This window comes from Amblyomma mixtum, chromosome 1 (assembly GCF_055824585.1).
Source record: "Amblyomma mixtum isolate Tamu chromosome 1, ASM5582458v1, whole genome shotgun sequence".
Lineage (NCBI taxonomy): Eukaryota > Metazoa > Arthropoda > Arachnida > Ixodida > Ixodidae > Amblyomma > Amblyomma mixtum.
In genome coordinates, this window is record NC_143012.1 from 48,732,702 (window position 1) to 48,760,164 (window position 27,463).

A 27,463-nucleotide genomic window follows, 5' to 3' on the forward strand; every position below is an offset into this window, starting at 1 on the left:
TACTTCTTTAATCATTCTTTGCCATGCATCAGGTGAATTAATTTTTCTACTTTACCCTTATTTTCATGTGCCTTAATTCACTCTTCAGACTGCTGCCCATAGATATATAACACGTTTCTGAAGTAAGAGCTGGCAGTGACCACGTTCGGCCGCTTGCGATGTGCCGGTTCTGAAGTGTTCATTGTGTGCAGTCAGGTGCTGAAATTTTGGGGCAATATTCGGTTTCCGCGGGCTCGCTTTCTTCTTTGGGTCTATGTTGTATTGTAGTTGCATGACCTCAGCTACTTTTTTAATTTATGTTGTATTATAGTTGCATCACCTTTACTACTTTTTTTTTTAGTTTTTGTATTATAGTTGCATGACCTCAGCTACTTTGTTTTTAGTTTTCATGTCGGATGTTAACATGGCCCGTGGCCGTCTTCAAAATAATTACTGGCCACTTTTATGCCGCTTAATTCTCTTGTTTCTTTTATTCGTTTATAATGCTAAACTATTGTTATCCATAATGCGCCAGCATGACGTCATTTCTTTATTTCCTGTATTTGTTTTGTGCAGTTTTGTGTATGATATGCTTGGTTCGTATGTGTATCTGCTAAGCAACGCAGGCAGAGCTCGTTTTAAAGAATAAAATTTTTAAAATCAAACAAAAGGCTGGTTTCGTTTTCTTGGCGACGGATTTTCTCAGCCGGAGTGCCACTTAAAGGTCATTCGGTGACCTCTTCGGCAACGTTTTGAGCTGATAATTGCATTGCGTCCTCTAGAGCTTCCCCCTCTCTGATACGAGGATTCGCCTAGCTTGGCGCAGAAAGGGATTTTACATCGGTTTCATAATCTTCATCGTGTTCGCGACTTATCTCTAGCCAACGCGGCTTCGTGACGATCTCTGTCGCAGGGGTCGCTAGAAGTAGCCCGCGGCGCCTCCAGTGCCGAGTCGAAGAACCTGTCCCGGTGGCCGGTTCTGGAACCATGTTTCTGCGATGTCTAGGTTGTTGTTCCGACTGTAGGAAGGATGACAGGGAAAGTGAACGGGCCTGCCCACTGTCTCGGGCTGAGGCACACTCGCTGCCACGTGCAGACAGAGGAGAGTTGAAAGATGTGAGAGGAAAGATTGAAAGAAGAGACGCGCGTCGCAACAACCGCGTCCGCCGAAGCGACGACGCCGGCTGTAACAGACACCCCAAGCCGCCGGCGAGCGCTGGCCTTTATTCAGGAAGAGTGAACCACGTGGTTAGTGCGTCGCAAAACTGGTGAGACGGAGCGGGTGGAGCGGCGGTTGACGCAGCGGCGGAAAGAGCGGTAACAGCTGCGACAAGCCATTTGGCATAACGTCCGAGCTACACCTCCAACGAGCCTCCTGTTATAGTCGGATACAACTAAAGACTGCAGTGAAGCTCCGCCCACATTCAGCCTCCGCGCACAGAATTCCTCCACGACGAAAAAATAGTCCGCTGCATAAACGTTTCTTGTTACCTAAACAAGAAGCTTATGAAAAGAAACAAATCATCATCTCTATAATTTTGATACGTAGATTGTTTGATGTAGTCATGGATTAAAAAGCTGATTTCGTTTACTGTTGCAATTGACTAGCGGAATAACACAAGATGCCGCGGAACACGGCTCAGTGTTAGCAACTCCTGTTTTTTTTTTTTACAGTTGTATCCTGCTATAGAGGTCAAATCCAAGCGGCATTCAACCTTCAGCTTTTCATTAGATAAGTGGAGCTTTTCGCGACAAAAACACCCGTGGCTGCTGTGGGATATTGCTGCACGTGAAAAGACCTTAGGTAGTTGTAGAAATCACTACGGATCCCTCCGATACGGCGACTCTTTCTCCATGCCGTCATGGCGCCGAACACAGACTTCTGGAGACTGTAGTTGTTTGGGTTCTGGCAACACGTGGCAGACGCAGCTAAAATCACCTCTAGTTTGCAGCTGAACATGACTAGTGGGCCTATAGGCGTCCTAGCTTCTTTTACGAACTGCAGCAGGCTCTCGCGCCCCTCTCGATTCGCTGCTTTGCCCCGGGAAAGGCGGTCGCGTATATTGCATTCGCTAGGTAAACAATTAATTAGTACTGTATACGGTTCTCTGTCGAGCACAGAAATCTCGGTGCATTCAAGTGTCGTCTATTTCCGCGAGGCAACATGGCTGTAAATTTGGAGCAGCTTTATGTTGATGACGTGCTATCTGTGGCCGCTTATTGTTCTCTTAGTTAGCGCGGCGACTTTATTGCGGGCGAATACAGCGTGGTATAATAAACACAACGAAATTAAAAAAAATGGCAGCAGATTTGCGTAGTTAGGTAAAATACGAATTTGTGCACTAGAAGGGATTGTTTCGTAATTTCTTGGTCAGTAAGTATTGCTACGCTAAGATGTTGGCTACGCGGTGGGCAGGTTGCGATCTGTCAATAAAGCAGGTGGCTTGTTGCCACGTAGGCCATGGGTCTTTGTGACGTCATCACAACCAGCCGGGTGTTTGTGTGCGCACACACACACACACACACACACGCACGCACGCACGCACGCACGCACACACACACACACACACACACACGCGCGCGCGCGCGCGCGCGCGCACACACAAACACGCACGCGCGTGCGCATTCACGCACACACAAACACACTAGGCTTCAGGCAAACAAACAACGGCTAAATGCGGGGATTGGCAACTATAAGTCCTAGCATACTATAAAAAAAAATATTCTCAGAGCTCAGTGCCGCCACTTTCTCTACCATACTTTCCTTGTGACTCAGCCTGGCTTATGAGTCAGCGTCTTCCGCATCACACGCAACGTTTGCCCCACTGCTCTAGCTTCTGATTCACGGTAGTGCTTCAAAAGTATTTGCTGTCTTTGTATGGACTCCGTGCTTCTCAGCCAAGCAGCTTGCAAATTTCTCTCCATATTTCGAGCCGCTGATGTAGCCATAAAGAAGAAAGTCGCCAAACGCGGAATTGATTGTAAAACATTTTATTGACTGGAAAGAGCTTGGTAAGTGGTCTCGTTAAGCGGTTGAGAGTAAATAGCCGTCGACGACTTTGTCTGCCCACTCCACCGCCATAAATTGCGTTCTGGGGTCTGAGCTTGTTTGTGTTGAGTTGTTTGTGTTGTAATGTGCACTAGTACACACCATGTGTATGAGAGTGGCCGGAGTTGAGCAGTGTTTGTACATGGGGTCTATCTGTTGCGGAAAGATGCTGCTGTATAAGAGGGGGTAGCAATAACACCATGCCCCAACGCGTCCACCAGTAGGTGGTACACATCGGACGCCTCCTTAAGCGAGTTTCCAAAAAGCATCATGGTATGCAAGAGTCCAACCTCCTGCGACTCATTCAAGCCTTCACCTGCTCCCGCATCACATATTCTGCACCCTACCTACGTCTCACTCGTGCCGAAAGCGAACGGTTGGAGGCGTCACTCCGAAAAGCGTACAAGACGGCCCTGGTCATCATTATTCCACAGCTACCCATAAGCTCATGGCTCTCGGAATCTCCAGTAGCGTGAGCGGACTTATCGAAGCCGCCACCGATGCAAACTGATCGTTTCTCCCGGCGCGCCGCCGCAGCTCACAGCCATCGCTTGGTCCTTGAAACAGAAACCGAAACAGCATGAAGAAGGAATTCTATAATAAATTATTTAGCGTGCCTAGACGAATGCCACGCGGTGGTGCATGTATTCTAATGCCTAATACACCATATAAAAGCAGAAAACACGCATTTAAATTTTTGTTTATGGTCCTGCCACAGCCTGCAGTCATCGGGCAGACACGCTGACGCACGGAATCTTCTCGCTTCAGCCGCGAGTACCTTTCTCTCCCAATTGAGTGCCGCGCTTTAACAAGCCTTCGCACTAACAAACGCACACACACGATGCCAAATGGCACGGAACATGCTCGGGCGCGTCGTGCCGGGCCGCGTTGAAAGGAGCACCGTCCTGCGGTGCGTACGGAGCACGCTGCCCGCGTCCTCCCATCAATCGAAATCACGACATGAGGGCTGTAGGCAGTGTGGTTGCGGGTGGAATCGCCGATATGTCTGAAGACAGCATCAGCGCTGGTGATTCAACTTACAGGGAGATAGTAATTTCTGTCCCTGATGTGTTTAAGATGGCGGTTGGAAGTTTTCGCATTATTCCTCTGCCTTCTAAAGTGAAGAGTAGTTTTGTTTGTAAACATTTTGGGCATTTAACATACCACACTGGGGGAAAGCACAAGACAGTTGGAACCGACTATTGCTGTGAAAGCTGTTTGGCTAAGTGATCAGATGATGACGACCCAAAGCCTTTCGAATCGAAAGTAGAGCGCCTTTTGTTCTTTATGGAACTAATAGGACTAAGGCGTTTTGTCATTTGATTGTGAGAATTTTAATCTTCACCAGTCTCGTCCGCAGCTGCAAGGTAAAACGCTACGCTAGTACAATAAGCACGTCGAACATGCCGAGACACTTGATGGACGCTCACAAACTACAAGACGACTGCAAGAAGGGGGCAGCCAACACAGCCGCGACGGTCAAGGATTATTTCCGGATGGTTCCCAGGTGCAAGATATCGAGCACATCGTCAAGAAAGAGCTTGCTCGCCAGAGACCTGCTGCCTTTTAACATAGAGAAGAGAGAGGGGTCACAGGAAGGTTACGACTATAAAGCACCTGCGTTTGTTTTGTGATATTATCAGTGTGAACACAGAGTGAGTTTATTTCTCTTCTCTAGGACTTCTTCATAAAATATGGAGCGATCAGAGAGCTCCAAGAGGTGGTGTGAATTCCACCATGAATTCCCACCAACTAGCCCAAATGTCTGCTTTGCTACAGCTCCAAGAGCTCCCTGACCGAACGACCTTGTCGAGGGCAGTCCTGTATGATATGTACCGTGCCATGCACGGACATGTGAAGGAGATGGTAACTGAGGTGTCGAGGCTCTGTGCCGTCACGTACGGTCTGTGGACGGACAGGTACAGGCGGCGAGCCTACATCACATTCACTTGACACCATATTGCTACGACGAAGTGGAAGTGGAAGACAAAGTGGACTCCCGCGAGAGAGGGACGAACGAATATGATTGGCCGCCTGTGTCTTGGCCAATCCCCCGCAGTGGGTACGCGCCATTATCTAGAGGACAACATACAACAACGAAGAGGTTGATGGTGCTTCCTGTTTGCGTTGGTGCTCCCTGCTGCTCCCTGTTAGGAACTAGTCACCTACCGCTTGTAAATAAATGTAAATAGTATTTCCTCGTAACATCCTTAGGGGAGGTGCGACAAGTCGGAACTACGCAGCGGACGCTACCTTCCACCCCCGACCTACTTTTCTCGCCGACGCTACCTTCCACAGCCGACAATGACGGAAGCATCTCCCCCAGATTCGGCAGCATCGGTGCCCTCCTTCGTCCTCACTCACCCTCGTGATCCTGGACCCTAATCCGGCGACGACGACGCTGACGTCGAGACTTAGCTTGGCTGGTATGCACGATGCAGCGCTAACAACCGGTGGGACCAAACTTTAATGCTTGCGAATGTCGTTTTTTACCTTAAGGGCACGGCGCTCAAGTGGTACGATACCAACGAAGAGACATTGACCAGTTGGGATGACTGTAAGCAGAACCTTATCGACCTTTTCGGCAAACCACTCGGCCGGCAGCTTGCCCCTAAAAGAGATCTCGGAAGACGCTTCCAGTCATCCACGGAGTCCTACGTCTCCTATATTCAGGATGCGTTGGCTCTGTGCTACACGGTGGATACACAGATGAGCGAGGCCGACAAAGTCGGACATGTGCTCAAGGGCACTGCAGACGAAGCCTTCAATCTGCTCGTCTACAAATGCTGTGACAAGATTGCAGACATCATCAAAAAATGCCGTCGCTTCGAGGACGCCAAAAGCCGGCGGGTCACTCATCATATCGCCCTCCTTCCAACACGGCTGCGTCTTCGTCCTGCGAAGATCTGTGTTCTCGGAACTAGCCGACCACACCTGAGAACGTGACCCGCATTGTAAGCCGTGAGCTCGAAGCAATTGGTCCAGCTCCCATTAGCAACACCGGTGGCCAACCAGACCCTGCCCCTTCCACTTATTCAAGCCGTCGTGCGACAGGAAACTGCTAGCTTGAGTTTCAACTCTCTCCCCGGTATTCATCCCTCCCAAGTACCCGAAGTCCCTCCTCTAAACCCTGTTCGGCCTGTTTACACAGCTTCTCTACCGTGCAACCCCACCGAGTGGCGTACGCCTGACGACAGTCCCATCTGTTTCAACTGTTCCCGTGTCGGCCACATCACCCGTCATTGCCGCCGGTACTCCTCCCAGCGGCCCCGTTACTGGACCCTTTCTTATCGCCTGGACGCTGCACGCTCAAGCTCTTTCACGCGACCCTTGGACCCATCAAGCCCCACCACCAACGTCTCGCCGCCCCGCTTCAGCCGCTCACCATCCCCACAGCGCTGCCAGTCCCGTTCGCCGAAACGACCACGCGCTTCCTCTCCCGGCTCCTACGGAAGATCACAGGCGGAAAACTAGTTTCTGCAGCGTCTAGAGGGGATGCTGCAGTGATGACCCGCTCCAAAAATCCTCGTTTAGTTCTTCGTGCTCCGCGCAATTTACTTACCATACACGTCGATGGCGTTGCCGTCTCTTCTCTCGTTGACACGGGAGCCCACGTTTCAGGGATGAGTTCCCACATACGACGCCGCCTCCGCAAAGTACTGATGCCTGCTCCTACAGCCATTGTTCGAGTTGCCTATGGCACAACGTCCCCAGTGCTCGGCCTGTGTGCTGCTCGTGTGACGATTCCTGACCGCCACACCACCGTGCTCTTTACCGTCCTGAATCAGTGCCCTCATGAAATCAAACTCGGTCTTAATTTCCTTAGTGAGCACAAAATCCTTATTGAATGCGCTACAAGTGTTGTTGACTTGGACCTACCGTTCCTTTCCGAACCACGTGACCCAGTCGTGCACCGTCTCTGTACTGCCGAGTTCACCCGCTTGCCACCTGAAGCCGCTACTTACGTATTGTTTAAATCTGTTCCACCTCTTCCTAACGGGCCGAATGTCATCACTCCCGTCCTTGATTTGCCCGTCACAAAGAATGCTGCCCTCGCACATACAGTGTTCACAGTCTCGGCAAACAGCACATGTCTACCTGTTCTCAACTTCAGTACGCACATCCAGACGCTTCCTCAAGGCATTTGCCTCTCCACGCTGTCCCCGACCGCCGAATACGTGATCTCCGCAGTCACAAACTTCGGACGGTCAATTCACAGCTATTCTGAGACCTGACCACTTTGCCAATGTGATCGCTTCCGATCTCTCCGCAGATCAAGCAGAGGCGCTTATTCGTCTTCTGGCAACCTTTCAGGACATATTTGATTTCAATGACCGCCCTTTAGCTCGTACGACTATTGCGCAGCATCGTATCAACACCGGTGACGCCGCTCCGCTACACCGCCTGCCTTACAGGGCAGGCGGGGTAGAGGCATTGCCAAATCGCCGTTGACGAGCAGGACCGCGAAAAGACAGCTTTTCTCACGCCTAACGGCTTATACCACTTCGAAGTCATGCCATTCAGACATTGTAATGCGCCAGCTACTTTCGAAAGGATGATGGACCCGCTCCTTCGCGGATTTAACTGGACTACGTGTATGTGTTATCTTGACGATGTTGTCTTCTCGCCCACATTTGTCTCGCACCTTGAACGTCTGAGGAGTATTCTGACTGTCTTTCGTACTGCTGGGCTGCAGCTCAACACGTCCGAATGCCAATTCGGCCGCCGGCAACTCACCTTTCTTGGACATCTCGTCGACGCCTCTGGTGTACGTCCTGATGCAGCTAAATTTGCAGCGGTGCAACTCTTCCCTCGTCCACATTCCCCAAAAAAACGTGTGCAGTTTTCTTGGATTGTGTTCCTACTTTCGCCGTTTTATTCAAGATTTTGCTCTTATCGCTTGTCCCCTCACTGATCTCCTGAAGACCGACACAGACTTTACCTTGGGCACTAATCAACGAAATGCGTTTTCACGCTTGTCCGCCTGCTGACTTCATCCCCGATTCTGGCACAAGTTGATCCCGCGGCCCCTATTGAACACCGCACTGACGCCTGCGACTACGGGATCGGAGCCGTGCTGGCACAACTCTCCCGCGGTCCACACCGCGTGGTTGCGTATGTTAGCCGCTGTTGGGACTGGGTGTCCGAGCCAGGAAACGGTCGAGGCGACGGTGAGTAAAAGGACGTTTATGTACAGTATGTACAAGGGCTTTTACATGATACAAGAGTCAAGAGCACCACGGGCAGGCACACAGAAGAAGGGCGGCCCCGGCGGCGAGTGTAGCTCCGGCGTGATGGCTCTTCTGCTGCCCGTCTGCTGCTCGGGTTCAGCGCGGCTCCGTTTTTATAGCCGCTGGTAACGGTTACGGCAGCCAGCCGTTCAAATCCTCCAATCACTGGCCACCGTTCAAATTAGACCAATGGTCGAGGGGCGACGGCCGATGACGCGTCGGAGGAGCCCGCACCGACGGAGAGGAGGGAAGGAGGAATGGTCCGTGTCGGCGCCGGCGTGGCTGGATGAGTCACGCTGCACGTCGCGACATGTCCGAGAGAGTCTGGGCCTGCTTTGAGCGACGGCGGGCGCGCAGCGCTTGTTTCCAGAGAGGCCAGCCACCGAAATATGAGCGCCGGCACAACAGCACCACCGCCGCCAGACAATGCGCCACGAAGACGAGCTACTTCCGCGTGGCTCGGATGCGGGGCGCGCTCGTACGCCAGGCTCCTCCAAGTTCTCGTACGGTGTTCAGCCGCAGGTAGCTCCAGGCTCCTTTCCGAGAACAGGTCCCGCTCACCAGGACAGGATCACTGCTCCGCAGCTTAGTCGCCCAGGTGACTGGATCAGCTTCGCTCGGTCCTTCGGAAGAGCTTGCTTCTCAGCATCGGTCGTTGATCGTTCTGCATCTTGCCAAGAACCGACCGACAACAGGCAACACCCAACACAAGCAAGTGCCCTCCGTCACCCGTCAAAACGCCAGACTTAAAGGTCGTAAAAACTCCGCTAGCAATAGTTCTGTCCCGTTTTTGTTCCCTCTTCTACAAGAGACACATGTGGGATACAAGAACTCTAAAGTAATAAACTCAAACAAAGTGTCAAACACGTAACACGGAATAAAATGAATGCAAAATAAATTTGCTCTCTTGAGATCAGTCGGCCAGGAAAGCACTCAGTTGAGGCCATAAATGAGGACATCAATTTTTCCCCGATCTACGAGCGAACTTGACAACCGTTCGCGAAGAGACAAAATGTAGGTCACGAGGAGGCGAAGGCAGCCTTGCTTAGAACACACGGCTTAGTGCGTCTGCGTTCGCGTTCAACTCGGTTCTAACGGAGAGAGAGAGAGAGAGAGAGAGAGAGAAAACTTTATTTACAGAGGAATTCGGGGCACGCCCCAGGGTCCCCGCACGACCCCACTGCACTCAAGTGTTTATGTTCCGAAGGTCCATAACACTGGCAGCACGGCCGGTGGCGATGGTCTGCACGGCCGGGTCCTCCGAGCGCAGCAGGGTCTCCCAGTCCTCCCAGGTCTTGAGGTTCTCTAGGTCCCGCGGGGGAGGGTCCGCCGGGCAGAGGGAAAGGATGTGGAGGGAAGAAGCGAAGGGTTCTGGGCATAGGGCGCAAGCAGGAGTGGGGAAGGAGAGATGATAGTGGGTTAGGGTAAGGGGCGAGGGGAGAGTATGTGTTTGTAATCTGCGCCAGAGTGTTGCGTGTCTGTTATCTAGGGAGGGGTGGGGCGGGGGGTAGAGCTGGCGAGAGGCTCTGTATGCCTGGGTCAGCTCACTGAATGAGTGCATGCGATCCTTCGTGAATCCCCGATCCGAGGCCACCTGAGCCCGGTTTAAAGAACCTCGGGCTAAAAGGTTGGCGGCCTCGTTTCCGGGATTCCCGGCGTGCGCGGGCACCCATATCAGCTCCACTTGGCGGGGCGGGGGGGCATCGGGCGAGTCCAGTATGCCAACAGCAGGGACATGGACTCGGCCTCGAGCAAAAGACTCTGCCTCTTTCGCTGTAGCTGCGCTTTTCTCTCTCTCTCTCTACTACCGTGGTAGCTAACGTCTCTGCCTCTTTCGCGGTAGACGCGCTTTTCTTTCTCTCTCTACTACCGCGGTAGCTAATGTCTCTGCCTCTTTCGCGGTATACGCGCTTTTCTTTCTCTCTGTACTTGTCTTTCCAGTTTCTACGGGAGCTACAGTAGGAGAGCGATTCGCTTTCATAGACTGGCAACCTGTCCCTTTCTTTGCGCTTCGCGCGCCAGTCGCGACGTCCCATAGCGAGTGCGCAGCGCTTCCGATGGGACCGTTCTTTCTTTCTCTCTGTTCGTGGGGGCAAGTCAGACCTTGCACGAGTCTTGACTTTCTCGCGCACCCGTTTGCCTTTCCGCTCGGTGTGTAGTTCGCCTCTACACGGCCTTTTGATTTTACGCCTACTAAGTGGCGTCATTTCGAATCGCGGCTTTCTATCGCGATAACTGTGCTTGGCTGAGCGCTTAGACGGTTTCTTCTTGGCCATTTTCTTGCCCCTGTCACTGCGGCCTCGTACAATCTTTCGCTCTTTGAGCCGTACACGCGCTTTCCTTCCGCGCGCGTGCCGCTCTCTGTGGGAGCGCGGTTTCTCCCGTGAATGCAGCGGAAAGCGAGAGCCCGCATGAGAGCACGTGCCTTTGCGCGTCTCGCTCTCTCTGTGCTGGCGGCAAGATTCACACTTGTCCCGCTCCTTAATTTTTCGCCTCCCGGGCAGCGCTCTCTTGAATCTCGGTTTGGTGCTTTGGTGCACTTTTCCCCGCGAATGTTTGCACGATTTCTTTTTGCAGTTTATTCTACTGCCCAGACCTATGTGCCCCGACACACTTATGCGCTTCGCTTTGCGCGATAGTAATGCCTCGCACATTTCTTTAGCTCTGGTTCTGACGCTAGTTTCAGGGCTGACAACGTGACTGACTTTACTGAAGTCATTTTGCCGGCGACGCTGGCGCTTCCGATGGTGGAAACCCGTTTTCGCGCGTTTGCCCTTTCTCTCTTTTCGGCGGCGCCTGTCTTTCTTTTGCCTGCCTTTCATCTTTCGGCGGCACCACTCTTTCTTTTGCCTGCCTTCCATCGTCTTTCGGTGACAGCTCTCTCTCTTGAGCTTGCCTTTCCTCTCCTTTCGACGGCAGCACTGTTTCTCTTGTTTCGCTATCACCTTGTGGCGATAGCTCACATTCCTGAACTGGCGGTGCCTTTCCTTCCGGTTGCAGTTTTTTATCCTGAGCTTTCCTTTCATTTTCGCCTGTGGAAGCACATTCTGCTTCCGTCGCCTAGGTTTCTGGTCTCTGACAATATCACTCTGATTGTCAGCCGATTCACGTGCGCTACCTAGATCAGACCTGTCTTTGGCGCCTTCACTAAGTTCCTCAAAGCTGCGCACTTCCTGCTCAGCGTCTCTGAGTGCGCATTCGTCCTCATCTTTCTCGGAAGGAATGACGTCTACAGCCCCCATGTCGTCTGGAACGTTCTGTACTCCACTGTCGTCCAGCACCTTAGTTTCTTCAGGCGCGGACGAACCAGTGTTTTCAACTGACATGAGTGCTGGTATACAGTTCTCGTCATGCTCCTGACGCATTTCAGCCAATTTCGGATGAGGGTCGGCTCTGCACCCAGTCGCGGTGTTCCCGCTACTGCAGCTGCTTTCTGGAAAGTCGCAAAGCTCAGAGCAGTGCGAATGCACGGGACTCGTTTCGCATTCTGTTGGGACTGGGAGTCCGAGCCAGGAAACGGTCGAGGCGACGGTGAGTAAAAGGACGTTTATGTACAGTATGTACAAGGGCTTTTACATGATACAAGGGTCATGAGCACCACGGGCAGGCACACAGAAGAAGGGCGGCCCCGGCGGCGAGCGTAGCTCCGGCGTGATGGCTCTTCTGCTGCCCGTCTGCTGCTCGGGTTCAGCGCGGCTCCGTTTTTATAGCGGCTGGTAACGGTTACGGCAGCCAGCCGTTCAAATCCTCCAATCACTGGCCACCGTTCAAATTAGACCAATGGTCGAGAGCCGGCGAGCGTCGGAGGAATTCGCACCGACGGAGAGGAGGACAGGAGGAAGGGTCCGTGTCGGCGCCGCGGCGGCGGGATGAGTCACGCTGCATGTCGCGACTTGTCCGAGAAAGTCTGGGCCTGCTTTGAGCGTCGGCGGGCGCGCAGCGCTGGTTTAGACAGGCCCGCCAGCGAAATGTGGGCGTCGGCACTACAGCACCACCGCCGCCAGACAATGCGCCACGAAGACGAGCTACTTCCGCGTGGCTCGGATGCGGGGCGCGCTCGTACGCCAGGCTCCTCCAAGTTCTCGTCCGGTGTTCAGCCGCAGGTAGCTCCAGGCTCCTTTCCGAGAACGGGTCCCGCCCGCCAGGACAGGATCACTGCTCCGCAGCTTAGTCGCCCAGGTGACTGGATCAGCTTCGCTCGGTCCTTCGGAAGAGCTTGCTTCTCAGCATCGGTCGTTGATCGTTCTGCATGTTGCCAAGAACCGACCGACAACAGGCAACACCCAACACGAGCAAGTGCCCTCCGTCACCCGTCAAAACGCCAGACTTAAAGGTCATAAAAACTCCGCTAGCAATAGTTCTGTCCCCTTTTCGCTCCCTCTTCAACAAGAGACACATGTGGGATACAAGAACTTAAAAGTAATTAACTCAAACAAAGTGTCAAACACATGTAACACACGGAATAACATGAATGCAAAGCAAATTCGCTCTCTTGAGATCAATCGGCCAGAAGACACTCAGCTGAGGCCACAAATGAGGATATCAATTTTTCCCGATCTACGAGCGAACTTAACAGCTGTTCGCGAAGAGTCAAAATGTAGGTCACGAGGAGGCGAAGCCAGCCTTGCTTAGAACACACGGCTTAGTGCGTCTTCGTTCGCGTTTTCCTCGCTTCTAACGGACGGTAAACGACACCCGCTACAGCGGAAACTAGTGACTCTGCCTCTTTCGCTGTGCTGCGCTTTTCTCTCTCTCTCTCCACTACCGTGGTAGCTAACGTCTCTGCCTCTTTCGCGGTAGACGCGCTTTTCTTTCTCTCTGTACTTGTCTTTCCAGTTTCTACGGGAGCTACAGTACGAGAGCGATTCGCTTTCATAGACTGGCAACTTGTCCCTTTCTTTGCGCTTCGCGCGCCAGTCGCGACGTCCCATAGCGAGTGCGCAACGCTTCCGATGGGACCGTTCTTTCTTTCTCTCTGTTCGTGGGGGCAAGTCAGACTTTGCACGAGTCTTGACTTTCTCGCGCATCCGTTTGCCTTTCCGCTCGATGTGTGGTTCGCCTTTTCCCAGCCTTTTGATTTTGCACCTACTAAGTGGCGTCATTTCCACTCGCGGCTTTCCATCGCGATACCTAAGCTTTGTCGAGCGCTTAGGCAGTTTCTTCTTGCCAATTTTCCTGCCCCTGTCACTGCGGCCTCGTACAATCTTTCGCTTTTTGAGCCGTCCTCGCGTTTTCCCTGTGCGCGCGTGCCGCTTTCTGTGGGAGCGCGGTTTCTCCCGTGAATGCAGCGGAAAGCGAGAGCCCGCATGAGAGCACGTGCCTTTGCGCGTCTCGCTCTCTCTGTGCTGGCGGCAAGATTCACACTTGTCCCGCTCCTTAATTTTTCGCCTCACGGGCAGCGCTCTCTTGTATCTCGGTTTCCTCCCAAGATACTCTTTCTCGCGTGAATGCTTGTATGCTTTCTTTTTGCAGTTTATTCTACTGCCCAGACCTATGTGCCCCGACACACTTATGCGCTTCGCTTTGCGCGATAGTAATGCCTCGCACATTTCTTTAGCTCTGGTTCTGACGCTAGTTTCAGGGCTGACAACGTGACTGACTTTACTGAAGTCATTTTGCCGGCGACGTTGGCGCTTCCGATGGTGGAAACCCGTTTTCGCGAGTTTGCCCTTTCTCTCTTTTCGGCGGCGCCTGTCTTTCTTATGCCTGCCTTTCATCTTTCGGCGGCACCACTCTTTCTTTTGCCTGCCTTCCATCGTATTTCGGTGACAGCTCTCTCTCTTGAGTTTGCCTTTACTGACCTTTCGGCGGCAGCACTGTTTGTTGGTCACCTTGTGGTGATAGCTCACTTTTCGGAACTGGCTGTTACTTTCCTTCTGGTTGCAGCTTTCTTTCTCGTGCTTTCCTATCATTTTCTCCTGAGGAAGCACCTGCTGCTTTCGTCGCCTAGGTTTCTGCTCTCTGACAACGTCGCTTTGATTGTCAGCTGATTCATATGTGCTACCTAGTTCAGGCCTGTCTTTAGCGCCTTTACTAGCGTCCTCCAAACTGAGTTCTTCCTGGTCAGCCTCTCTGAGTGCGCATTCGTCCTCATCTTTCTCGGACGGGCTGACGTCTACCGCCCCTATATCGTCTGGAACGTTCTGTTCTCCACTGTCGTCCAGCACCTTAGTTTCTTTAGGCGCAGACGAACCAGTATTTTCTACTGACATTACTGCTGACACGCAGCTCTCGTCATGCTCCTCACGCGTTTCAGCCAATTTCGGATGAGGGTCGGCTCTGCACTCAGTCGCGGTGTTCCCGCTACTGCAGCTGCTTTCTGGAATGTCGCAAAGCTCAGAGCAGTGCGAAAGCACGGGACTCGTTTTGCATTCCTCGCCAGAGACACTAACGCACAACTCAGCGTCCGCAAACTCTCCATGCGCCTGCTTCCGTTGATCGTAAGTTTCGGGTTTCTGCATCTCTGCCGAACGCTCTGAACAACACGGTGTGCCGACCTCATCTACTTCGCTTGCGTCGGCGCAGGCGTTTTCATTCATGTCCAGACGGACGTCCTCTCTGCCCTGTTCGGCAACTTCTCCTGGTTTCGACACGCTAGGAGATTCGCTTTCCGGTAACTCCACCACAATTTCAATGGGCGAGACCTCTGTAAATGCATCGTCCGATGCTGTGACTACCTTATCCGATGGCATAGAGGTTTTCTCGGTTGGCGAATGCGGGACAATTCCCACTGTTACAGCAGCAGTTACATCTGCCAAGCACGGACTACGTTCCTCTGTGCCGCACTGGCAGCTCTGCTCTACAGCTACGCACTCTACCTCTGCGTCACGATCCTCCGACCCTTCAGCATTTTCGAGCCACTCTAAAATGTCGGCTTTAAACTGGTAGGGAAAATCGTTAAACGATGGAGTGCTATTCTCTCGCAGGTACCTTTGGCGAAGGTCCAGCGGTGACACGTTATATCTCGCCAGTAAGAAGCTTTTCAGCTCATCGTAGTCCGCCAAGCCGTCGTCCAACAGGCGCTTGACAACGTCATACGCTTCGCTGGAAAGCAGGGCTACCAACTTCTGTGCCCAACCATTCCGCTCAACGCGCTTTCTCTCGCAGACGCGCTCGAACTCCGCAAGATATTTCGCCATATCTTCGGCGATCACGAAGGGCCGCGGCATGTCTCTCGGCTGCTGACCGTTAGTCTCATGCAGAGCGGACAATGTTTTATATCTCTCGAAATCGATCTCATGCGCTTCAAGCTCGAGGCCCCTCAGTTTCCTGACGCGAGCACGCCGTTTTATCTCCTCTTCGCTCTCACGGCGTTCAGTGATCTCTTCCCAGGCCTCATTGGCTTCCTCAGCCGTTACATTCTCCTTCCGCATGATCTCAAGAATCGCATGCTTTCGTTTTGCGGGGCCCAAATCAATGCCCAACTCTTCACAAATTTCGATGAGTTCCTTCACTTTGAAGTTCTCCATCGCTCACAATAGCCTCCCAAGCAGCACATGACAGTGGTCCAATGTAGGAATTGAGTTGGCAAACTACAGTCCTATGAAGGCCCCGCGTTGCCTATGTTCTCCCCGCCTTGGCTCAGCCATTTTCAAAAGTTGGCAGTATTGGACCAGATTCTCGGGCGTTTTCCCTGTCTTGGCTCAGCCATTTTTAGAAGTTGACAGTATTGGACCAGTTTCTCGGGCGTTTTCCCTGCCTTGGCTCAGCCATTTTTAGAAGTTGGAAGTATTGGACCAGTTTCTCGGGCGTTTTCCCTGTCTTGGCTCAGCCATTTTTAGAAGTTGGTAGTATTGGACCAGTTTCTCGGGCGTTTTCCCTGCCTTGGCTCAGCCATTTCTAGAAGTTGGCAGTCTTGGACCAGTTTCTCGGGTGTTTTCCCCGCCTTGGCTAAACCTGTGCTACACGGGCACTTTCGAATGACATCTGAGTGGAATGGCAGTCGAGACTTGGAATGGCATTCGAACTCGATGGACTCCCGCGGTGCTACACGACACTTTCCAAACGCATTCGAAATTCTCAGCTCGTTTTCAGTGTACAACGACGACGACGGTCACACTAGTCCGACAACGGCACTATCACGGTGAACAGCAGCATGTGATTATAGTGAACTATCTAGTTCACTTTAATATTGTTGTAGTGGGACAAGTTTTTTGGCTAAACGACACCGACGAATCCGATCGGCGGACGGTCAGCCTTCATGCCCTCGGGAGTTCGGCGGCTAAGCGAAAACACGCTGATGAGGTGACGGTGGGAATACATGTGCGCATATACGTTATCCGCATTGGAAATAAGCGAAACGCACGGCTATATTTCACATGTGCACACTTGGACACTCACTAGCGATAAGCACTTGACAAATTAATTTCAGTCGACGACGACTCCGTTCCCTTCCGCGACGACTAGGCCTAGCGAGTCTGCAGGGTTGGATCGGTGACTGCGGTGGTTGTGAAGAACGAATTCACAAGTTCTAGCGAATGCAAATGGTCAACGAGTGTAGTTTTGACAACAGTGACATGAAATCAACTATTGCTTACATCGCAGGACGCGCATACGATGAACGGGAAGCGGCGGTGTGACTCGGGCTGCCGAGCCGTGCTTTACGGCCAGCAGCAGTCGTCGCCGTCGCTAGCTTGTGGGTAACAAGTTAGGCCGTTTCAGTTAACGCGAACGGTCGCCAAACATACTTCTGGATCAAGTAGTTTAAAATAAAGTACTGGGCATGTCGGAGGAAGCCGGGAAAATTAGCGAGAAGCGCCGGTCCTACGCGATGTCAACCCGGCTGTCAAGTGCTTCTCAGGCGAGCGATCGCGTCGGCGCTTCCCACAGATTACAACCGGTACTGAAGAGAAGAGACTATTTAATAGAACTAAAGCGCATATTTCGTTTTCGACGCTGCCTACGACATTGAGAGCATTCTAGGAGCAGAAAAAAGGGTGGGTTAGATAAACAAAAAAAAAAGTCTTGATCCCCGTTCTGAAGTCACGAAGCTATGTTGGAAAGCTTTTTCTGAAATATGGAGATTAATGGGGCAACAGCCCTCCTGTAGCTTGAAAAAGAATTAGTTGAGCGAGAACGAAGGCTCTCTAAGAAGAGCTCCGCGTTTACACAAATACCGCAGTAGCGCATCGTAATTCCCAGCGGCGGGGCTAGTTGGTGACGCATTTTCTTTTCCCGAAATTTCCTCGCGGAGGGGAGACGCCATGCTCGCATGTAAGCACACGGCACGCGGAAGTAGGGGGAGGGGGGGGGGACAGCCGGTCACAACTTGAGCGTGGTCTGCTTTGTTTTCCTTCCGAGAGTGTATTGTGTAGGCGCCCAGGGCGGAAGAGGGGGCCCCAAAACGAGGGTGTCTCGATGTGCGGGAGGGGAGAGCGGAGAGAAGCGCACGCACACCTAGGCGCCCTACGGCTACGAGCACCTGTTTCTATTCACCCCAGCACACCACTTGCACTTGCCGATCTGCGCCCTGCCTCTGGGATTAGTGCATTTTCCTGGCGCATTTTCCCTGTTTACATGAGTGGGATGCACGAGAAAGTTGACATGTTGCGCTGCTCTCGCGTTCATGTAAACGGAGCTTATCAGCCGTCCTAGTGTTATGCGCTTTTCTTACAGTTGCACTGTAAAAACTAGCCGTCACTTTGACGGTCATCCTTTGGTCAATTTTCACGGGTCCGCGGCGTATTCCGAAAAGACCATTCCTTCGGCGTGGATCGGGGGGAGAGGGCAGAGCAACGAGGAGCACAAAAAAATAAACAAAATTCTCGGCCTTCTGATTAGCTCTTCTTCGCAAACGTCATACGACCGTTGACCTATCGCGATGCGGTCGCGTTTGGCGTCGCGCGGACTCTGCGTGTGAAGCATTTCTGGCCTCCTCGTGCTATCTTGGCGTCGTCGGTGTGCGCGGACCTTGTTTTTTTTCGTGTTCTGGCGCCATTTTGTTTTTCCGCGTTGGTGAGAAGACGGCGAGGCTTGGATTCATGGAAGCGGCTGCTGTCTCAAACCAAGTGCGCCTGATTACGGTAGGTGTACTGCATGTTTACTATATTTGCTTACATTTTCCTTTCGGAACGTGGTGTATGACACAAGCGCGGAGGGTCTCGTTCGAGCCGTCGTGGCGTGCACACCGCGGCGGCCGGCGTACATACGTACAGGCGCGGCCATAAGTAAACGGAGCACGCTAGTGCGTTTGAAGTGCAATCACGTTTTCTCCATTGGTAATAAAGAAGCGTTGTTTGTCTACAAGAAAGCCCACCAACCTCCTCTACCAGCATGCGCGTACCACTGCTGGAAATTTTAATTAGGTGACGCGTGAAAAATATTCGAAGAGAATTGCGTGCTCCGTTTACTTTTGTCCGCGCCTGTACGTTTTTCGCCTCAAGCCCGTCGTGGATTCGTCTCGCGCTGTGTTCGCCCGCTTTCCTACACAAGGGTTACCATCGATGCAAACTTTCTTCTGTGCGTTCCCTGTGAGCCCGCTCCTTCCTAACGCGAGAGGTGGCCTTGTATGCTTCAACACTCAGGTGAAGGGAACACGCGAGCCGATCGCGCGCTTGTGGCTGTTGTAAACAACGCGCTGTCGTGCTTTTGCGCGGTCTGCTAGACTGCTGGTCGCGCGGCTGGTAAGATGTGATGTGACAGCTATTACCCCATTGTGCTCCTTCGGTGCGTATTTGGCTTTCGAATTAAATCGTCCTCACTGTTTTAAAACTCTTACTGTTCCAAAAGTATAGCACGCACGCATCGTATTGCTCAAGACGTGGCCTGCCTCCAGTTTTTAGAACAGCCGCAGGGGCTCGATCGGCCCGCATCGCGATGATCCCGCGTGTTCGCTGCCGTATTGCTTCAACCTGCATTAGGTGCGTTCGCCTTTTCCTTCGTTTTTTTGCGGGGACATCTCGAGCACGCCTGTATCGTCTACTTTCGCGCTCTGCCGCGCCTATTTCGTCTGTCCGGAACTGTCCTGCAGCTCTTCGGTCGGCTGTACTCGCCCCGGCACCTAACGCTGCAGCCGTGCGAGGCGGCGGCGGTCGGCCCGCTGGTTGTTTTATGTTCCTGCTGCACTGGCCGTAGTTTGACGTGATAACTCCGAGGTCCGCTGTGCCTGCAGCAAGCTGTGATAGCTTCGTGCAAGCGGGCCCCGATTTTCTAGAACGAGCATCTTGCTAGGAATACATATTCGAAAGCAAAAGATCAGCCCAGACCGAGAGCCTTCGCTGCCCTGTAACCTTAAGGGTGAACCGAGTATAATCTCTGATGTCTTTCCTATGGCACCAAGCTTGCCGTATGCATAGTTTGTGTTAGTCTTGAAATTACACAGCAAAACGTTTGACTCAGTAGTATTACGTGCTAGTAATTTTGTTCCCATGCAGGCTCAGGTATGGGCGACATCCACCTACTTGCCCTTGCAGTCGACAGAGAGGAGTGGACAAGTCTAGACAAGGCAGTGGGACTCCTTCTTGGAGCCTTTCTTGGTTTCAACATCTGTGATCCACCCGGCAGCCCTCTCACTATGGAACGTTTGCAGAGGTAAATGAGTGTGAAATAATTAGAAGGACCTTTTCTATAAAGGTTGGGATTTCAGGACCAGTAAAATATTTATTCAAATAATATGCGTGACTTAAAATCGAGTACTTCTTCGAACGAAGAAGCTTAGGTGATTATTTTGAAACGAATTCAAGCGCACAACAACACGCACACAAGAGAGGAAAGACACAGGATAGCGCCTGTCCTGTGTCTTTCCTCTCTTGTGTGCGTGTTGTTGTGCGCTTGAATTCGTTTCAAAATAAGCTATGCACCATCTAGCCCAAACAGAAGTTTTGTTAAAGCTAAGGTGACCTCTGGTCAGCTTCCTTGGCTTTGTGGGTTCTTATAGGGTGCTGCAATACAAGGTGCAGGACTGAAATCTTTTCTTTCAGGGATTTATGGTTTATGCACTAGTGAGTAATCTCATAACTTGGCATCCCTTAGCACAGCAAGCTGGCACTATTCATATCGTGCATCATCGCTTACAGCTTGAAACTTGGGAAAAACCCACCTAGGCACAAATGATTTCACGACACAAGAAAGAGACGAGGAGACAATGGACAAGCGCCAAGTTCCAACTATTTTTTGCTCGAAAAAAAAACAACAACATACATTTATAGTCTCAGGTAACGCCCACATTTACACACCACGTGCCTTATCGCAGCCCTAACTTATCGCCTAGCACGAAAATTATTGCTAAGAAAATCGTACTCAGCCGCATACAACCTAACTGAAGTGTCACTCACGCACAAGGCTGCCTTTTTCTTTATGTGAAAGGCTTCCAATAAAAGCCTCGCCTGCTTGAATTTGCTTTTGCCCACAATCCTCGCCTTTTCCAGTCGAGGTGCACACTTGCACGTGTTAACGTGGCTCACCAAAGTGGCGTATTTGTCTTTGTTATTCACTACCTTTTAGTCATGTTCCCCAAGGCGTTTGTTGATGCACCTCCCCGTTTGCCCTATATAGGACATACCACAGGTCAGGGGGTATCTCGTACACCACTCCTTCCGTGCAGCGTATAAAGGTGCACTGATGTTTTATGCTGCACCCAGGGCGCTCAGTGCCACAAATCCGGGGTGTAAGTTTGCTCAACTTGTTTGGGGCTGAAAAAACAAGCGGTACCTTGTGCCTGTTAGCCACCTTCTTCAAATTGTGTGACAGTTTGTGCACATAAGGCATGACTTCAGGTTTTACCGCAGGGCCCCTTTCTTCAAGATTCTTTGGACTGGTGCAGCGTTTTGTCTTTTGGAGGAGGGTTTCAGCGACAGCAGTCAACACCACCGAGGGGAAGCCAGCAGCCAAAAGGCGTCCAATCTGATTTCTTAAGCTATCGTGCATTTGGTGCGGACAGGACTTCGAAAGCAAGGACTCAAAGCATAACGAGGCGATGGCGCGCTTCACAAGTTTTGAATGCGCCGTATTGAAGGGCAGCAGTTCCTTGCTAGTACGAGGAAAATAACCCCAACATAAATGGTCCTCCCGGAACGCCAAGCTTAGGTCTAAAAATTGTAGTTTCCTCTCCCTTGGGAGCTCATGCGTAAAAACTAGGACACACCCTTTGAAGTTAAAAACACTTAAAATCCTGGACACATTAGCTTTAAAAGAATTGTAAAAACCAGTGGATAAAAGGATAAGAAAATTGTCAACATATCTAAAAATTTTAAAAACAGATCCTCCTACCAATAATTGTGCAAGTTCCTTGTCCAAAGCAACTAAAAAAATTTCACATAAAATAGGGGCGACACAGGAACCTATACATATGCCTTTTCTCTGTAAGTAGGGTTGCTCATTAAAAACGATAAAAGTGACCTTAAGATATTGCTCCAATAAATTCAAAAAGTTTTCCACAGACATACAAGCAGCATCCCGGAAGTCCATTTCCCCTGTACCTTCAACACACGAAAGAACAGACGCCAGTAGCTCAGCATGCGGGACGGAATAAAACAAATCTTCTATGTCTACAGCAAAGGCAGATCGAATTTCTGGATGCGTTTCAAAACAATGAACTACATCTATCGAGTTCTTTACCCGAAAAGGGTCGTCCAGTTTAAGAGAGTTAAGCTTGCTTTGCAAGAAACGGCTAACATTATGCTGCCACGAACCATTTTCGCTCACTATAGTGCGGAACGGAATGTCAGGTTTGTGGGTTTTAGCAGTAAAGAATACGGAAAGACAGTTCCGTTTGCTTTTCGCTATATCACTAGCGAGCTTCGGCAGATGGAGGTCCTTAAAAAAGTTAATGAACCTGGTTTTAACTCTCACTGCTGCTTTTTTATTGGCTATAAAATTCTTGTCTACTGCTTGCAATGCTTTTTCATTGTAAAGTCCTTTTTTCATGACCACAAACCTGCCATCTTTGTCTGACTGAAGGAGACACAGCTCATTCCTATTAAAAAAAAGAGGGAACATGACTGAATCACGTTCCAGTCGACTGGTTACAGCCATCTTAACAGATTTTTTGAGGCAGTCCACTCCTTCCAACAAAGACCGTTCTTGGTTTTCTCCTTTTGCTTTCGCAGCAATGTTCCTGTTTGTGGCGAGCAGTTCATGGGCAGGCACATCCGGTTGAATGCCGTACTTTGGTCCTCTCTCAGGCACATCTAACAACCTGTCTGGGACATTTGCATCCCCTAACACCACCACGCGGCTCGTGCTGTTGTCCTTTTGCTTGTTAACATCACCGAGCAGACATTTTAGAACCTCCCTCCACTTGTCCTCTGTCAGCTGGGCAGCTTGCCGCTTGAAGAAAGCGTAGTTCTTCTCTGCAAGCCACTCTGGAAACTCACTGCGGCAGATGACATGTAGCCAGTCGTGAAAAAAAACGAACCTGGCGCCACAGTTCAGATCTAAGTATCTTGCCTACCCGCTTAACGTGTCCCCAAGAAGGCTTCACAGCACCAAATAGTAGACTTGCATCGTGCGGAATAGTTCCTTTCCGAAGGCAGAAGTGTCTGTGTGTCTACTCTCCGTGCTACGCGCCAGCTTTTGGTGTGCTTCATTGTGAATGCCATGTGCCAAGCAAGACGCTACGCCTTCTGCCTTCGGAAAGGAACTATTCCGCACGATGTGCAACACGTGCACAGTGTTCCGCAACACGTGCAAGTGTGCACCTCGACTGGAAAAGGCGAGGATTGTGGGCAAAAGCAAATTCAAGCAGGCGAGGCTTTTATTGGAAGCCTTTCACATAAAGAAAAAGGCAGCCTTGTGCGTGAGTGACACTTCAGTTAGGTTGTATGCGGCGGAGTACGATTTTCTGAGCAGTAATGTTCGTGCTAGGCGATAAGTCAGGGCTGCGATAAGGCACTTGGTGTGTAAATGTGGGCGTTGCCTGAGACTATAAATTTTATGTGTTTTTTTTCCGAGCAAGCAATAGTTGGAAGTTGGCGCCTGTCCGTTGTCTCCTCATCTCTTTTTTTTCCCTAGTTTAAAGATGGAAAGCCTACTAGCCTGTCAACATGCCTTCCATCGCTTACAGCGTTTACCAAATTTGTTACACGTTATTCAGTGTTCTAGCAAAAAAACAGCAAAAACTGAGACACAGGTCGATGAGACGGTACACACACTACCGCCGAATTTACAGCTGATTTATTTTTGCAAGCGCATATGCAACTGAAACAAGCCCAGTCGTCATTCCATTCCTGATAAAAAGCGCCACTTTTTTTCTGTGATAAGGACAGAGAACCACTTATTCTTTTTTTATAATTTGTTAGAAGTGTTTCAAGCAGTTCTTGCTCATGCCTGGACTTACCCCTGCTAATAATGTTTGTACCACTTATTCTTTTTTATAATGTGTTAGAAGAGTTGCAAGCAGTTCTTGCTCATGCCTGACTTAACCCTGCTAATAATGTTTGTGCTGTGAAACAGGCTGGCATCTGCTACAGTCCTTCACATACAAAGCAAGGTTGCTACAGGTGCCTGCTTGCAACTTCTTGCCATGTTATCTGCGACGTTCATTCAGGCATTGCCGAGTCTGCCTGATGTATACTTTCCCACTCGACATATGGATTTAATACACAACCCTCATTACACACACTGTGAACTCCAATTAGTGGTTGCTCTTGCAGGCTGAAAACACAAACTGGATACCAAAATTTCGGACACTCTTTCAACCCATGGGAAATTTTATGGAAGTATGAGACAAGAAACACTGAGGTGATCCTGTTCTTCCATAAAATTTCCCATGGGCTGTAAAGAGCGTCCGAAAAATTTGGTATAAACATGGTGTTTTCAGCCCCTCATGAGCTATCTGGTCTTTTCACCCGCATCTCTGGCTGTGCAGAGAACAAGCATGCAAGACCAACCACCAAACGAGGTTCACAAAGTGTGTGGTGGGATTTGTGTATTCAACCCCATGTGCTGTGGGAAAGTATACATCGAGCAGGCTGGGCAATGCCTGAATGAATGCCTCAGGAAACAAATTGCATGTGAGCACAGGGAGCAACCTGGCGTTGCATGTTAGGGACTGTAGCAAATGTTTACCACTGTTTCACCACACGAGCATTACTAGCAGACGGAAGTCCTTGCCGAGCGAGGACTGGTTGAAGCATTTTTAATAAAAAGAAAGAGCAATCCTGCATAAGCGAGCCATCTATCCTTATAATAGTGAAAGACTGCCGTTTTTTGCCTTGGATGGAAAGATGATTGAACTTGATTTTTTCATTTGCATCGGCGCTTGAGCGAGAAAATGGCTTCAAGTACATGGATGAGCCAAAAATGAATCATTTGTAAGTTTGCCAAAAGTGTGTGACTTCTTCTGGTCCTGTGTCACGGTTTTCAGGATATTGCAGAAAACACCTGGTATAATTGTTTATGTAATTCAAAATATCTTTGGTCATCTATGATGCTCACTTAGACTAGAAGCAAGTAATGCGTAACCCTATCAGTACATGTGTTGTACACCTTGTGATGGTCACAAGTGCTTCCTCCAGAGTGATGCATTGATCTGCCAGAGTTGTCCAGTTGAAAGGAATGTTTCTGATACCTTCCACTTCCAGACCTGCCCTCCTAAGACCGCCTAGATTGGTTTATGTGCCGTTGCCTGCTGATCAAAGCTTTGCCTTGAGGAAATGTGATGTGTACTCTCTTTGACAAATTCAAGTAGAGTGACTGTGTTGCTTTCAAGTGGTAAATGTAAAGGTAATGTCGTGTATATAGCATGAATGGTTGCATCAACAAAAGGATGATGCAATAAGGGAACAAGACAGTACACCTTTTGAACTACAGTGTAAAATATTTCCGCAAGGTGCGATATATTACAGCGGTGGACTGTCGTCGCAACTTGACAAAGCCCATGCCTTGCAAGCCACGTTAAAGAGTTAGAGTCAGGTTAAAATTCATTGTTGTGCATGACAGTTGAAGTGCAACACAGTTCATAAATGGAAGTTGGACAGATGCGTTATCGCCCTTTTATAGAAAAGAGAATTATGTTTTGATTTCATTTACAAGTATTTAATGATGGCAACAAATTCTAGCTTTAGTAAATAGTTTTTCATGTTCCCTTTAATTAACATGCTTTCACAGTTTTATTTTAATCGTTTGGAAAGCTTATTGGAGCTGAAAATGCCCTTCGAACCTGCGGTGTGTAATAGAAGCTGCAGTCACTTGCCTTCTATTTATAGGCATCTATGATGCCACTTAGCAGGTGCAAGGTGGTCAACCGCAACGAGAAGTCAGTGTCAATGGATTGAGGCCCCTCTAGTGATTCTTTACTTGATTGTTTAGTTGTGTCAAGGTTTTGTATGTTGCCTTGATTTATGAGGCACGTAATAATATATCTGTTTACTATATTTTTTACCTGATGTCCTTCCTGACTCAGGTGCTCAGCTACTGATTCCAAGTGAGGGATCAAACACCATCCATAGTAGCTGCATTGCTCTGGAGGCTAAATGCAAAGAAGCACGTGTGCTAAGCGATGTCGGTGCATCTTAAATTAAGAACTCCAGGTGGCCAAAATTAATCTGGAGCCCTTGAGTACAGCATTTCTCATTGGCAATTTCCTCGAATTAATTTTCTACATTTTTCTAAAATGATGGACATGATTTTTGTGTGTTTGGAAATAATGTCTATTTTCTTTGTTCACTTTTCCTGTGCAGATGCCATTTGCGAAAAACTGCATTTGATGCATCAGAGGCACAAGGTTTTATTCGCAGGTAGCTGCCCGGTTCATGTGATAGAGCGGGTGGAAGGAAGAGACGCTTTGCCGAAGTCTTCTCCCCCCTTCAACCAAGCACGCCACCTGCGAGTGCGGGGACAGCCCCCTGCACTGTGCCTGCATGTGTGCCTCCCAATCCCCTGGCCTCTTCCACTTCCCGAGGGCCCTCCCTCCCTACAGCCCCGGCCATCACCCATCCGACAGCACCTGCCACCACCCTTCCCAGCCCCTAACGATTAATTCTATTTGGACTTTTTCGTAAAATAAATGTTCTTTTCATGAATACTTTGGTTGTCTCATTTTATGAATATTTGCGTGGTTGCTTACGAGTGAACATTTGCATTAATGTTGCCCACTGAAGATAAAAATTAACATAGGCTTTACTGGTGAGTAGTAAATAGAAAAGGGCAGTGGCATGCCAATCTTTCAGCCACTGATGTGACAGGTTGTATGCGCTGTCATGAATGGAAAAGCCTGTGCTTAGTCTGCATTGACAGTGCCAAATGGCTGAACATATCAATCTTGGCATCAACAGTGGGATATAAATGGAGCATATGAAAGGAGTAGCTGGTTTTCAGTACATATTGGTATGGCCAAATGGCTATCCATGGGACTAATATTGGCATCAACAATGGGACATCAATGGAATAGCTGATATTCAGTACGTATTGGTAGTACCAGCATGGCTGAACATTGGACCGATACTTGCAGGACCAATGAAGTATGAGTGGATAGGCCAGTGATATGCCCATACTGGCAGTGCCAGAATGGCTGAACAATGGGACAATCTTGGTATGAAGTATGGGCCAAGGTTGGAAAATGTAGTAATGTGCTCCTATGCCAATGCCAGCCCAATATTGATGCCAATGTATTCCAACAATGAGCCATTGTTGGTACAATGCTGGCGTGCTGCCTGGGCTCTTGCAGTTTGCCCTTTTCTTAGAATTGCCTTGCCGTTCACTACTATAGCGCTACTAGTATGACACGCGCAAGTAATTCTTTCCAAAAACGCCTGGTTAACTCCCTCTGCACCAGCTTTCGTTTCAAAGCGCTCCGACTTGGCTCGAAACAGCAAAGCTTCCTACAGTGCTACACACAGCCCTACTCTAAACTACAATCACGTGTGCTAGAGCAGTCTGGCGAATTGAGGAAAAACATCAGGCACTCACCGCGCCGAGGTAGCTGACGCCGGTCGATCCCGCAGCTGCCATCCACTGTTGGGTTTTGGCATCCCACCGCTGCCACCTCTGTTGGGACTGAGAGTCCGAGCCAGGAAACGGTCGAGGCGACGGTGAGAAAAAGGACGTTTATGTACAGTATGTACAAGGGCTTTTACATGATACAAGGGTCAAGAGCACCACGGGCAGGCACACAGAAGAAGGGCGGCCCCGGCGGCGAGCGTAGCTCCGGCGTGATGGTTTTTCTGCTGCCCGTCTGCTGGTCGGGTTCAGCGCGGCTCCGCTTTTAAAGCCGCTGGTAACGGTTACGGCAGCCAGCCGTTCACATCCTCCAATCAGGTCACGGCAC

At 50.2% G+C, this 27,463-nt stretch overlaps 1 long non-coding RNA gene across 1 annotated transcript; it reads left to right on the plus strand.

Annotated features, from left to right (window-relative positions):
* Nucleotides 1-17,670: 17,670 nt before the first annotated feature.
* LOC149366280 (uncharacterized) lies at nucleotides 17,671-26,221 on the plus strand. The gene is made up of 3 exons (XR_016283691.1): nucleotides 17,671-18,281; nucleotides 19,632-19,788; nucleotides 25,878-26,221. It is a non-coding gene; the product is annotated as an uncharacterized LOC149366280 (long non-coding RNA).
* The last annotated feature ends 1,242 nt before the right edge of the window (nucleotides 26,222-27,463 follow it).